The sequence below is a fragment of the Diadema antillarum genome, unplaced genomic scaffold (assembly GCF_040938485.1).
Source record: "Diadema antillarum isolate AM-2024a unplaced genomic scaffold, OU_Dant_1.0 seq00001846_RagTag, whole genome shotgun sequence".
NCBI lineage: Eukaryota > Metazoa > Echinodermata > Echinoidea > Diadematoida > Diadematidae > Diadema > Diadema antillarum.
The window spans coordinates 234,044-248,746 of record NW_027272518.1 but is presented as its reverse complement, the minus strand read 5'-3'; the positions used below and the strand labels follow the sequence as shown (position 1 = coordinate 248,746).

General features: G+C 34.9%; 1 long non-coding RNA gene across 1 annotated transcript; it reads left to right on the top strand.

Moving 5' to 3' along the window:
• The first annotated feature begins 87 nt into the window (after nucleotides 1-87).
• Nucleotides 88-5,279, top strand: LOC139712713 (uncharacterized). Its single transcript, XR_011709593.1, has 5 exons — nucleotides 88-136; nucleotides 2,106-2,283; nucleotides 2,996-3,108; nucleotides 4,277-4,405; nucleotides 5,242-5,279. It is a non-coding gene; the product is annotated as an uncharacterized lncRNA (long non-coding RNA).
• The last annotated feature ends 9,424 nt before the right edge of the window (nucleotides 5,280-14,703 follow it).

Genomic DNA, 14,703 nt, shown 5'->3' with positions numbered 1-14,703 from the left:
GCTTTGAGCACTCGCTACATAGACATAGCACGTATACACACAGTGTATACAGCGCAGAGGCAACAGATCTACGATGGAGGCAAGATTCTAGAGGCTAAGTTGCATTCTATACCGCTACCAGTACATATTTCTATTAGTGAGTATATTTAAAGCTGTCTACAATTGAAGAGTAATGCATGTGGATTCATAATGTGATATTATTTGGATATATTTTTGTTCGAATCTTCTACAATTCTCCAAGGGCTAGCTAGATGTAGATTAACCCCGTCGCGGGGCGCTGTAACACAGTAACCCTTTACGGTACGTATTTGTCCGTATGGGGTCGCTGCTGCGGTTAGATGTAGATCTAATCTTACCGGTAGTAGCGTTATCACAATAGTCCCACGTAGGCACATCGCCGTTTGTTTGAATGACCAAATGGCCAGCTGAGTTTACAATAGGTAGTCTAGTTTGTTACTTAGCATGGTAGGGCATAGGGTCTACTACAACTTCTACAAGTATTAAATAGTGAAATGTTTGTGGGTTGATTATTATGATATATATAGCGTGCAGATATTTCATGAGAGCAATTGCCCGATTTGTTCATGTGTGGGTGAATTGCAGGTAACTTACCAAGGCCTGAATAGTGAAGGGAGCGAAGAAGAAACCGGAAATTTCATAAGAATTGGTCTACATTTTATTATCAATATTATTAGGCCTATATTTTTGAAGACGTGTCTAACATTGAATAATTACACTGTCACTAGCTGTGTGGATAGTATTCAGAAGTGATACAAATTTTCCGTTTTGTGTCAAATCGACAGGAAAAATCTGTTGGTTTTTTTTTTTCAGTCTAGAAAATCTAGGTTATTTTGTCCAACAGAATTATGGGCCTAGCCTAAGCCTAATGTTTTTTAGGCCCTAACGTGAACTTATAGCGTTAGCATTTACACTACAGAGAACCAGCTGTACGTTACCTGTGTCATTGTCACGTTTACAAGTCCTTATGTTACTATCTAACGTTACTATAGGTCTACAACAAAAACTTGTAAAATACTAGGGGTTAGGGGTTATAATAACAGCGACCAGCCCGAACGCGAAGCACTTTGTACAACTATAACAGGGAGTGCCCTGGGGTTAGGGCAGGTAGTACTATCTGGAGAGTCCGACAGTGATTAGACTAACTAGATCTAGTAGTAGTAGTAGGGCCTAGTAGTAGTACGTAGATCCAGGTCTACACAGAATATGAATTGGAAACCATGGTTCAGATCTTGGTTCAGACTTGAAAGCTATCTTCCACAATTCTAAATGCATACAGCACTGTAATCGCAATGCATGTGTCACAATAAGATAGAGAATGATGTTTACCGAAATTCATTGGCATGGAACCTCTAGAATTCTACTGCTATACTACCAGGTGTCTATAGATCTAGAATCCAGTGGTATAGTGATCCTGAGTAGCACCTACTGACCTAGATACTACTTAACCAGTGTATACCAAAAGTATAACCAGACTAGACCCTTTTATAGCCTTGGTATTCTTAAACATATTATCATTAACATAAGTAGGCCTATCACTCATCAGTAAGGAAGTTAATAGGTCTTCTAAATAGTGCTATCTATCTAGGCAGTTAGTAGATTCTATAGGTCCATACTCCGATGCTAGTACCGCTTACACAACTTCTTTTAGCAATTTAATTGATGATGATGACATGACAACAGTTGATGATCAGAGTCAGACTGTGGCTGCATCTCAGGCTGTAACTGTGATCAACCCGAATGTGAAGCCACAGTACAGCTGGTCCTACCAGATCTTAGGTAGATGTAGACCTTGCAACGTGGATGCCTATCGACAAGATCTAGAACCTCAAGATGTCATAATACCCCAAACTATAGGCTTACACATGTTGAATTGAGACAACTCAAATACTAGTAGTATGTCTTTTAATCATCCCCCCAAAAAATAATAATATAAGGTCCTTTATATATTTAAACTGCAAAAACATGTGAACTGATTTCAAATTTCATGCAGATTCTAGATATTGTGTGTAAAATCTTGTATAATCAAACAACAGTTTGAAAACACACTTTCTATTTTGTATTCACATTTTTAATTATAATGTTAGATATGGAACATCAGTCAGACTGCTACAATCAGACTTCTGCATCTCATAAAGCCCAGAGTCAGTTGCTGAACTTCACTGAACACAGAACCAAACTGCTGAACTTCCATCTTCTCCACAGCTAGACTGCTACTGAACTTCGTCGAGACTTATCTACCAGCATGGTCACCTTCAACAGAATGCAAGTATTTTAGCTTATAATACTATTTTAGCAGACAACATATCTGTATATTTTCAAATACTACAATTGCAACATTATTTACATTTGGACATCAAATTGTCTCTGGATTTTTAGTTGAATAGTGTTAGACAGGAAATATTGAAAACAATGTTTGCTGTAATGTCCATCTTGGTAATTGAAAACAAACATTCTTATCCAGTGAATAGTGACCCTTCTAGAAACAACTGTTTTTTGCATTTTTTTTTAATTTCACTATCTGTAGAATATTACATACTGATCCAATTGAAAAGAGATAATTCATGGAAGGGGGGGGGGGGGTACCTGCATGTCTACATGTATCAAGCTCCTGAAACAAACTTTAGCAGTCACGTTATCTTAATATTGTAGGCCCTACTATGATTGTTTATTTACCCTCTCCCTTTTCTAGTATCAAAACAACCTCATGCTCTTACAATGTTTGAAACAAGAATATTCGACATAGCTAATCATTTTAAACTGTGAAAAGTCCTATTTAAAGCTTATGGATCAGTAGATACTAGTGAATTTAGTGTTTCAAAATCAATGGTAGGGCTTTTCAATTTGATTGCTATAGCTTGTTATAGCAAAGGCAAAGCACCCATCTCTAACATACTTTCTAATGTCCCATGTCCTGCACTATTGTTTTGTTTGTAAGATGTTAACTGTTCTTGTATATTGAATAAACTCCAAACAGCCAAGGACCAGACAACATGTGAACTTCATCCACTTCAGAGTTAAGGACTGGGGGCAAGATGCAAATGGAAAAGTCAAGTGACAGTGTCATGGATATTCCACCATCTTCATCTGGTGTGTTAAATGATTATTTTTAGCTATTGAAGCAAGTTGAGAAATCATGTTATCTTGATCATCTACAGTTGGCAGCAAAATTATTCAACCCCTCTCTTGCATGTTGGACACTCTGGCATAATGAATTACATTATAACTGAGATTATTTCTAAATCATACAAGTGGTGATCAGATAGTTTGCTACAAGTAAAAAACAGATCAGTAGCCTTTGATTTGCATATAGTTACAAACTTTGATCATTCATGTATAAAGAGATATGGTCCAGTGGGCACATTTATGGTCATTTTCAGTCCTTTCAGTGATCACTGAAATGCTTCGTTGAATATGGTTTCACTCAATCCTTTGATAGGTGACACAATATGATGGAATTTGATGTAGGATTCTTAATATTTCAATTGGCATTTTTCATTGTACAAAAATATTTAAATGAACTAATTTCTAGTGAAAGTTGCCACCATAGAGTTTGTACAGAGGTTTAGCCATGATATTTATAATTCAAAGTTTAAGTCATGTCAAAATGAATATAACCCAATGAAATGCTAAGAGTTATGTATAGAATGGCAAGATACTATTTAAAATTCCATAAGAACAAAAGAAATTAATCGTTATCATCAGACCATAACATGTCATGCTTCAGTGATCACAGAAAGGTCTGAAATGACCATAATGCACTCATTTGACCTTATCTCTTCATGCATGAATGATCAAAGTTTCTAACTATATGCAAATCAAAGATTATTGATCAGGTAGGCATTTGTCATAAACTATCTGTTCACCATTTGTATATGATTTAGTAATTGTAATGTTATTTATATTGCCATAGTGTCCATAATGCAAGGGGGGTTCATAATTCTGCTGCCAACTGAATAAAGTGAATGCTTGTTATTAATTTCCCCTCTCATTCATTACTAAAATTACCTCATACTCTTACAATTTGCTAACAGGGGCTCATTACATAGTGATTCAAACTTTGAAAACTGGCAATTACAACTTGTCGTTCACATAATATATCTTACAAAATTGATATTCATTAATGAACATTTTGTTGTTATTGCTTGTTTTAATAAAGATGTACACTCATCTCAAATATTTTCCAACTATCCCATTTGTGCATCCGATGTTTCTGTTTGTATGGTATTTAACTGTTCTTATATTTGCACACCCAAAGGCCTGAAGAGAGCTGAACCTCACCAAGCCCTTGGGACTGACAACTGCAGCTGAACTTCACCCAGGTCAGAGTCAGACTGCAATTGGACTACGAACTGTATAGCAGCATCTTATCTACGACAGAACACAGGTATGCATTTCTCAAATTAAACTTGAAAGTATAAAGATTTTACAAAATAAACAACTTGAGTAACAGTTGAAAAAAGGCAACCTCTGTTGATGACATATCAGTTACAGGTAATTCGGTCTTTCTTATTTTAGGAATTATTGTAGACTTGGTGGACAAACAATGTCACCTCTATATGTGAACTGTTCCACACGAGAAATGAAGAAATTAGTGCATTCATACACCCCAGTTGGGAGTTGATTTAATGTTTATGTCTATATCAGCCACAATTGGGAATTCAGTACGGCTCACAAGAGTTGATTAATGCACTGACATAGCAATGCAGCTGACTTGTTGCATAACCCATTGAATCATCTTTCTGTTTATTTTGGAATTCCCAGCTTGCCTGACATAAATTACAATCCTTTCTAAAAAAAAAAGTCAAATAAGTCTCTACTGACATGAATGAATGACATTATGTCAGATGAGTGTTTTAAGTCACTATCACATTTTCATTTTGAGTCTGTGTCACACCTTTTTTGTTCATCAGGAAGAATCTGATACACTAATTCTTGTGTATGACAACCCAGACGATTTTCTTTGTTTTTTTTTTCCTTGATGCTGTTAAACTGTTGCTAATATACTGTATATGAAATTGCTGACAAGCAGCTCTGTGTAATGATATGTGTGGTAGTCGTGTGTGTATTCATTCAACTGTACACCCACATGTTACCACTCTGTATAATGTCAGGGTGAGGGGATGTGATTTGCATGTCACAATATTTCAGTATGTAACCAGTATTGTTTATTTTTCCATATTGTATTTCTTTTGTCCTTTCTTTCTATTTTCTTTCATATAGATTCTCAAGGCATGGAGCTTGCCAAAGGTGATGCAGACAGGTTGAATATAACATATGTTGGTTTTGACCGCTGTGGATTCAATCCTTCAAAAATTAATGGTATACAATGTATACATTTTTTTTTTTTGGGGGGGGGGGGTGGCTGCATTAGATGTGAGGGTCTGACATGTACCTGCAGCACTGTAATGAAAGTCATGAATGCAAATGTCATGGTGATTTTGTAATAGATCCTTATGACAAAAGCTTCTTGCACAACAAAAATTCCTAAAATGGAGTGCGAATATTATGTCTTTCAGGACATCATTTGGAAAATAAGAATAGGTCTATTGTCGCTAGACCTACACACATGATAGATTTTAAAATTTTATGCACTTGCTGCAAATGACATGAGTAATGTTACAGAACCTAACAACATCTTGATTGTTTTCTGTCTACTTTTCTATTTTGTGTTCACATAATTGGCATGTTCAATTTCAACTTTATCTGATAATTCCTTCATTATTGTTGCTCTAGAGTTTTATATCCTGGTTTTTGTCCCATTTATTGCACAGAACATAGCTAGGTAAGATAGACCACATACTTCAGAACCTATTTGCTAGCTATGCTTTTGCAGAGTGTGTGCTTTCTTTCTAATATTCAAATACATAGGAGAGTCCATCTGAATTCAGTTGTACATCATTTTAAAACTGAGAGTGTGCTCTTTCAGAAACAGGATTGGCCCTTTTTTTTTGCAAGATACTAAGAAACCACTATTGAAGTGCTACAGAGCATTAATTCAAAGAAGAATTCAATGTTTATTTGACGAAAATTAGTTTTGAAATGGTTGAGATATCCAAAAGCAGAGTAAAACAAAGCGATTCTAGTAAAAGGTTGGTTCCACCTTTTATTAGAATTCCTTTATTTTGGATATCTCAAACATTTCAAAACCAATTTTCATCAAATAAACATTGAATTCTTCTTTGAATTAATGGTCTTTCATATTTCATAAGAGGTTTCTTATTATATCACCCCTCCTCCCCCCCCCCCCAAAAAAAAGAGAAGAAATGTTATCAATCTGAAACCAGGTCTCAACCAAAACTTTACCAGCCCTTTAACCAGAAATCCATGTTTGGTGACTTTCTGTTGATATTGTGATACAGAGTCACAATTGCAGTGTTAGATATGAAGCTGCAATCAGACTATTGCAGTCTGACTGCTGAACTTCACTGAGTTTTGTCATAGACGAGTCCATAGGTGATGGCATAAGTGCTTTGCCAGGTACATGTATTAACCAAACCAGAAATGAGAAAAATCCCCCTTCAAAAGAAAAAGCAAAAACATTACAATACAAAACAGAACAGAACAATTAAGCGTGCAAACGATTCAGTGAAAAGCAAATGGGTGAATTGAAGCACTCTGAAAAAAAAAAAAGATTTATAGGCCTTGTAAAGTGTAAGAAAGCATTTTAAAATGGATAAATGCAAATTCTGTATCAGTCAGCACATAAGAGTCTGATTTCTGATCTTTGATGATTAAAAGCTATTGTGCAGTAGACAAGGTCATTATTATTAGTATTAATATCATAATTAATATTCTGATATAGGGAACCTTAGAGTGCAAAGAAGGTGGATTGCAACACATATTATTTTATGCTTACAAAATATTTGCAATGATAGCATTGTGTGAAGTTCAGCTGCTTTCATAATTTGATTAATAAACCATGAAAATAATACAAATGATTATGAAAGATCTGTCGATGTATAAGTGATCCAAACATAAATACATCAGTGAACATTGCAGTGCATTGTTTTTATGCCTCCGCCACGAAGTGGTGCCGGAGGCATTATGTTTTCGGGTTGTCCGTCCGTCTGTCCTTCTGTCCGTCCGTCCGTTCTTCCGTCCGTCCTTCTGTCTGTCCGTAATGAATTTTGTGGCAAGCGTAACTAAAAAACATTTTGAGGTATCCTAATGAAACTTAGCATGTATGTGTATTAGGGGGTGAAGTTGTGCCTATCAACTTTTGGGTGCACATGCTCAAGGTCAAAGGTCAAAAGGTCAAGGTCAAATACATAAAATTTAACTATTTCCACCATATCTCTGCAATGCCTGAAGATATTTTCTGGAAACTTAGTGTATTCATGTATTACCCAATTAAGATTCTCTGGTGAAAGTCTGTGGTCATGAGGTCAAAGGTCAAAGGTCAAAAGGTCAATCAAAAATATCAAAACTTCACTTTTTTCTCCGTACCTTGGAAATTGTTCGAGGTATCTTCATGGAACATACATGTACTGACTGGCAGTGATTATCTAGACAATTTTGGGTTCATGGGGTCAAAGGTCAGGAGTCAAAAGGTCAAGGGCAACACTTCAAAATTTACTTTTTCCCTCATGTTTATGCAATGCCAGCAGGATTATTTTTTTACATTTGGTGTATGCATGTATAACCTAATAGAGCTTCTCTGGAAAGATCTTTTTTTCTTTTTTTTTGCCTCAAAGGTCAAAAGGTCAAAGATCAAGTGAAACTGCTGAATTAAGTTTTTCCTCCATGTCTCGGAAGTGGCTCAAGTTATTTTTAAACTTTCTACATATTTATGCATGTTCTGCCTGACAGGGATTATCTTATGAATTTTAGGGTCAAAGGCCAGATGAAAATGGTAACAATTTACTATTCAATACAGAAATTGAACTTTTTCTCCATACCTTGGAAATTACTCAATGCATAAACGTATGAATGGGTCAAAGTCAAGTTAAAGTCCTTAAATCCCAAATACATGCTCTCCTATTCATCCACTTAAACCTAGGTCAAGGAAGGTGAACATTCAACACATTTGTGACAAACTTGTCATTTCAATATTTAGCCATTTTTGTGAAAATGTAATCACACATTGTCCACATGCACTATCTAGACCTATTAGGAGAATCATGCATCATGGCGGAGGCATACCAGTCGCCATAGCGACATTTCTAGTTGTTATTATTTCCAGGCATGTGAAGGCAATATTTATGTAACCCAGTTAGAAATTATGTCTATGCGGGCAATTATTATTTGATTAGAAAGATAAAATCAAGCATAGCTTATAATGTAGAAATCAAGTAGAATGTAATACCAGAAAATGCTGTGAGTGATAATAATTTCACAAGGACTCTTACTAGTATCACCAATGTGGTTGTGATAATTGTGCTGTGATTATGATGACATTGAATAATGAAATAATGTTTTCAAGATCAGATTTTCTAATGAATCAGGCAACTAGAATGAAATACATGAAATAGTTTGTGCAGTTACATAATCTGTCACATGACATGTAGTTAAATTGTGAGGAATTGATATTAATGCGTATGAAATTGATAGCGGTGAATGAATTGAATACAGTGTAATTGAATCATTGTCGGCCTACACTGCGTCTTTCAATGAAATGTTTTCCCACTGTGGCAATTGATGAGTGAAATCAAATCCAAGTACGAAATAAAGAATACCTGCTGAAATTAGAAGTATCATTGTGATTTTTACTCCCATCTCCAACTGAGGGAGTTCGTTCAACCAGCGCTAACTTTATATGGTTTTATTAAAAAAAGAAAAAAGCTGTACCATGGCAATGCATTGTTCAACATTGAATAAAGTGTTTTGTTAATTCAAAAAATCTGTTTGTCACATGTGTCATATATGTATTGCAAGTCAAGTGCTCAAAAACTGAGTAAATTAAATGAATAAACTGGAAAGTCCTATGATTTTCACAAATGATGTTACCATGCAACACACTGTTCAGTATTAACGAAAGATGAATATACACAAGTACATAGTATAACTTTCACATGTTTCAAATTTCAAGTCAAATGCTCAAAAGCTTAGGAAGTTAGCTGAATCCACAATATTTTTGAATGATTTTCATTCAAAATAATCTGTTACCATGGCAACACATTGTGTGAAAAAGAACAAAGAAGAAATTTGCACATCAGTCTATGTACTTTAGCAGTCTCATGTGCCAGATTTCAAGTAAAATGCTCAAATATTGAAGGAGTAAACTGAATCTACACCTTTTTTATTATAGTCATTGAATATGCTGTTACCATAGCAACACAATGTTCTATATCTGTGAAAGATGAAGTTTGCACAACTATACATATCATGGTGGTCACATGTACCAAATTTCAAGCAAAATGCTCAAAAGCTGAGAGATAGCAGAATCCACAATATTTTTGTATGATTTTCATTCAAAGTCTGCTGTTACCATGGCAACGCATTGTTCAACAATGGCGAAAGATGAAGTTTGCACATCTACGCACTATGCCGGTCACGTGTGCCAAATTTCATGTCATATGCACAAAGATTGACAAATTTAGCGAATTCACAATTTTTGTATGCTTTTAAGTGAAAAATGTTGTTACCATGGCAACAGATTGTTCAACATCAACCAAATATTAGTTTTGCACATCTACATACTGTAATGGTCATGTGCCAAATTTTTGGTCAAATGTTAAAAGAATTTTAAGGAAGTTAGGTCAATTCACATATTCACATGTGATTGGTATAGAAAAACTTGTTGCCATGGCAACAGATTTTTTCACACCACACATGAAAAAAGTGTTTTGCACAACTACATATTACATTTATCTGATTCTATGCAGAATTTCAACAGCATTGCTTTAAAACTGAGGGCAGTAGTTCAATCCACAACAATTTGTATGTTTTAGTGAAAATTTGCCATTGCCATTCATGACAACGTATTATGCGATATCAACGAAAGATATCTTGCATATCTACCTTTGACAGTGGTCACACATGCCAAATTTAGGGTCAATTACTCCAAAATGAGAAAAAAAGTTTGATACAATGGCTCTCTCAAAAAGCTATCACATAAACTTAGGAGTGCTCCTGACCACTCCTAGATTTATGTGATAGCTTTGCCAAGTTAGGAGAGACTTTATGTGCTAGCTTTGTTCATGAAATGGTTTCTAGAAAAAGTCTCTCCTAAGTCTGAGTTTATGTGATAGCTTTATGCGATAGCTTTTTCATGAAACGGTTTTTAGCAAAGTCTCTCCTAAGTATGACTTAGGAGAGAGAAAGTCTCTCCTAAGACTTTCATGAAACGGACCCCTGGAGGGTAGGGGCAAAACTTCTTTAGACTCGAGCAGCTTATCCTATGAGCAACTGTCTGAAATGATTGTCAATTTCTCGTAAGTACGAAATGATAGAGAGTACAGAAAGTACTTTCTATGTTTAATCATTGTTGGCGAAGAAAGCAAGAATGACATATTCCATCTTCTGAAAGCGCGACGTATATCTCAATGCATCATGTTGAAAAAGGCAAACTCAGCGTTTTGTTCTCTATCAAGTCGCGACGAAAATGCATGTAAATACTATTCATAACTCCCTGACGCCAATATTAGATTAAATTACACTGACGCACTCATCTTTATACAGGTAATTAGACGCCTTCAAATTTTCTCTTTTGGAGATGCTTTAAAAAAATGTGGTGATTATTCTGAGCATCTTTAGATGAAGATTATAATAAACACGTGTACATACCATTCCATCTCAACAAAACTGTCCTCAAACGTGTATAATATTCTTTGCATTTTAGATAATGCCTTTCATTTGATAAAAACACATATACTTCACGTCAGTGTCAGTGCCAAATGTCATTTTCGTACATTCTTTTCTCTCATCATTTCGCTCTTGTTACAATGGATTCATTTGTCACAGGATGTTTCTGTAATCTGTTTTCGTCGATTTGACATGCCACATTCGTTTCTCGTCACCGTAAATAGTGATATGCTAGAACAATTACGACACATCGTATGTATAAACACAAACCTCCCTGTTTCCTCTTCACAAGTGCATTGTCTACTCAAAGTGACCTTCAAAGCGAGCGAAATGGTAAAGTTGTAATTCATATTCATAAAGTGGTAGAATACATACATATTCATGTATATTACATGTAATTCATATATATATATATATATATATATATATATATATATATGTATATAATGTGATGATGCTGATATTCCTACTGTACGCCTCTGTCATCTTAAATGAAATTATAGTTGAGACAATGTAGATAACAGAAGATGTCGCATGAAACCGGCAGAGTTGTGAAGCTTTCGACCGTGGTCTTCCTCAGCTTTAATATCTGTTTGTGAAACGAATTATATGTTTTTGAGCATAACAAATCTGAAGTCATAAACACAATATATTAAATAGAAGTTGAGCATGAGTTAATAGTTACATGGCATACTTGGCACATATTTTTTGGCACTTTGCAACACATTCAACAATGTTTAATTGTAAATGAGTATATAGTGAATATATGTAGCATACAAACATCATACAATAAAAATTATCAAACATATCGTAAATGAACTAAATAAAATAATTACCTGCTAAGCAGACGTTTGAGTTGCCTGGACACACACACACACACACACACACACACACACACACACACACACACACACACATATATATAAATATATATATATATATATATATATATATATATACATGTTATATATATGTGACCCTGCACCACAAAACACACAAAAAGTCGCCAGACATTTATTTTTAGTTAAGGACAGATTCTAAAAGAGCAGACTCTAAGCTTTAAAATGATACACTTTGGAAAAGTGTGAACCGAGAAAAGAGGGTCTGAAGTACATGGTCTATCTGTCTATAAGCGCTTAATCTTCACCGAACCGTGAAAGCTGTGCGAGGAATGGGACAAAAAAAAAAGAAGAAACAGCATGTAAACCACTGGAGCAACAACAATGAGGAGATAATCAGATTAAATTGAAATTAAACTCGCTCTATTAACACATTCTGTCCACGGTTAATGCCAACTTTCAAAGCAGTAGCATTATCTCTTCAAAAGCTATCAGACTTGAAAGTGAAGAGTGTGCAAAGGGTCATCAAGAAATGAAAAGGGGCCTCCAAGACATACCTGATCTCACTACTCTGCAAAGAAGGGTTGTAGAAAAACTACTGAAAATATACTTTCCCATTCATTTTATAATCCTAAACTTACAAATAATGTAGAAGAAGGGTACCTCTTTTAAGAAGATATGAAAAAATGAATATTGACTTGGTTGACCCATTTCACCTTCTTTAAGTCCTCACGTGAAATCAAGGGGTGCGACTTTTTGTTCGTTTTGTGATGCATGGTCATATATATATATATATATATATATGAAGGGTTTGTTTGCAAAAACCGATAAGTCCATTCTTGAAGATTTTGAAGTACGATGTCTGTCATAAAGTACAAAATAATACCTTTTAAATGAATTATTGGTCACTACATATAAAGGTATATTTTTGAAGTTATGGTCAAAAGAAGCAAAAATTTTCTTGTTATTCTCTTTATTTTTCTTGACCTTTAATTTCAAATATCTCCACTTGACAAATATGGACTTATTAGTTTTTGCAAACAAACTCTTCATATATATATATATACATATATATCTTAATCTGATAATCCCTTCACTGTCGTTGCTCCGGTGGTTTACATCATGTGTTTTGTCCCTTCTATTTTGCAGCTAGCACAGCTTGGTAAAGATTAAACGCTTGAATGGACTCTTACTTCAGAGCCTCTTTTCTCGGTTCACATTTTTCCGAAGTGTGTGCTTTCTTTCCAGTATTTAGGTAGGTTAGGGGAGTCCCTCTTTAATTGAGCTATACATCATTTTAAAGGCCCCGTCACACTACAGCAAACACCCAACTAATGCCCAACGAATGTCCACTAAATTTGAAAATTGGAAGATATGTTCACATCCGTTGGTAATACTAGAATAATTCGTAACATGCTTGGCGTTCTTTGTATTCATTAGCTATTCGTCGGGATTGGCAGAGACACGCTGGAGCCGATTTTTTTTTTTTTTTTAACATGTCCAAAATCTCCAGCGTATCTCTGCAAATCCCTACGAATAGCTAATGAATACAAGGAACGTCAGACAAGCAAACTGTCTTCACATTTTCGAATTCGTTGGGCTTTCGCTTGGCATTCGTTGGGCATTCGCTCTCGTGTGACGGGGCCTTAAAGATTAGAGTCTGCTCTTTCAGAATGTACCCCTAACTAAAAAGCCATGCCTGGCATACATGTAGAGCAAAGTAATTTTGTCTCTCTCTCTCTCTTCCCGTACGTTCTTGTCATGCACAAAACATATCCAAAACCAACAAAATCGTGCCTTTTGATAACGACTATTGTATCAAAATATTTTATTACGGTATATGCTACATTATATACAATTTTTCCCCATAATGTAAAGTAATTCTCTTTTCTTTTTTTCATTTAAGATCTTCAAACTATACCTACTGATTTTACAGGTATCAACAAGAAAAACAAAATACCCCCCCCCCCAAAAAAAAAAAAAAAAATGGCGGCTGTAATATCTATCTTTGTATTTTGTCACTCAAATGCCCAAACAGTGACGACAAATTCAGTTTCCTCATTTTCAACAAGACAATCTTAATATACAACATGATATAACACTCTAGTGTAAACAAATTAATATACTTAAAGATTCGCCATCGTTGTTTTTTTTTAATCAAGTATTCCAAAAACAAATCCACTGATATTAACAAAAGAAAAGGTCTTATAAGGCTAGGTCATGGTTTGATATCCTTTAATATGAAGTTACATATATTTCAGAGACCATACTGGGGAAAATATAAAATACCTTACTGCACAATAAATGGTAAATAAATTGCTTTTAATCAATGAAACGACTTAGTGGTTATGATTCCATACGATAAGAAAATGATAACATTTGCTGTATGCTAGAAGAAATGCAATCTTGCTATAACTGTCATGCACACGTTTTCTCGACGACAGGATCCTTTTTTTATTTTTTATTTTTTGGTTAAAATAAAACAGGTTTCTTAGGAAGCTTGTCCTTTTCAACAAACAAACGCTGTTAGAAAGTATTGTGTATACATTTTTTTTTCTCTACAAGGGTGCAATCCATTTTATATTGTGTTTCATACAGCTGCTACAATCATTGCTTAACTCTGCTGGAAATCAAAACATAATATTATTTTGCCTGGTTTTAAAGTATAGATTCATTTGGCCATCGTCTCTTAGATTTGAGATTTGACGATATCACATCATTCAAATCATTCAAATCAACAATGATGTTTTTGTCATGATGAATCGCAGTTTTCAGGATTTTATGAGGTCCATTTACATGCATCCACATAGTTTATACAACATCACATAGACAACTGCAAAATTCAGTAATGGCAACAAACGGTTTGACTTATTTCCCTTAAATAGCGATGACTAAGATATGGCCGCATGCATTTCTTATACAGCTCTCTTATTATATGGGTAATGTGCAGGTATATTAAGTTGCTTTAGTCAGTACTAGCTTCTTTATATCGATAGAATTAAGCTGCAATCATTGCCATAAAATCATGAAGCTCATGTTGTTCATTTTATTTCTAAGCACTGTCCTTTGCTTTCAGATCTGAACACGGATATCATCATTT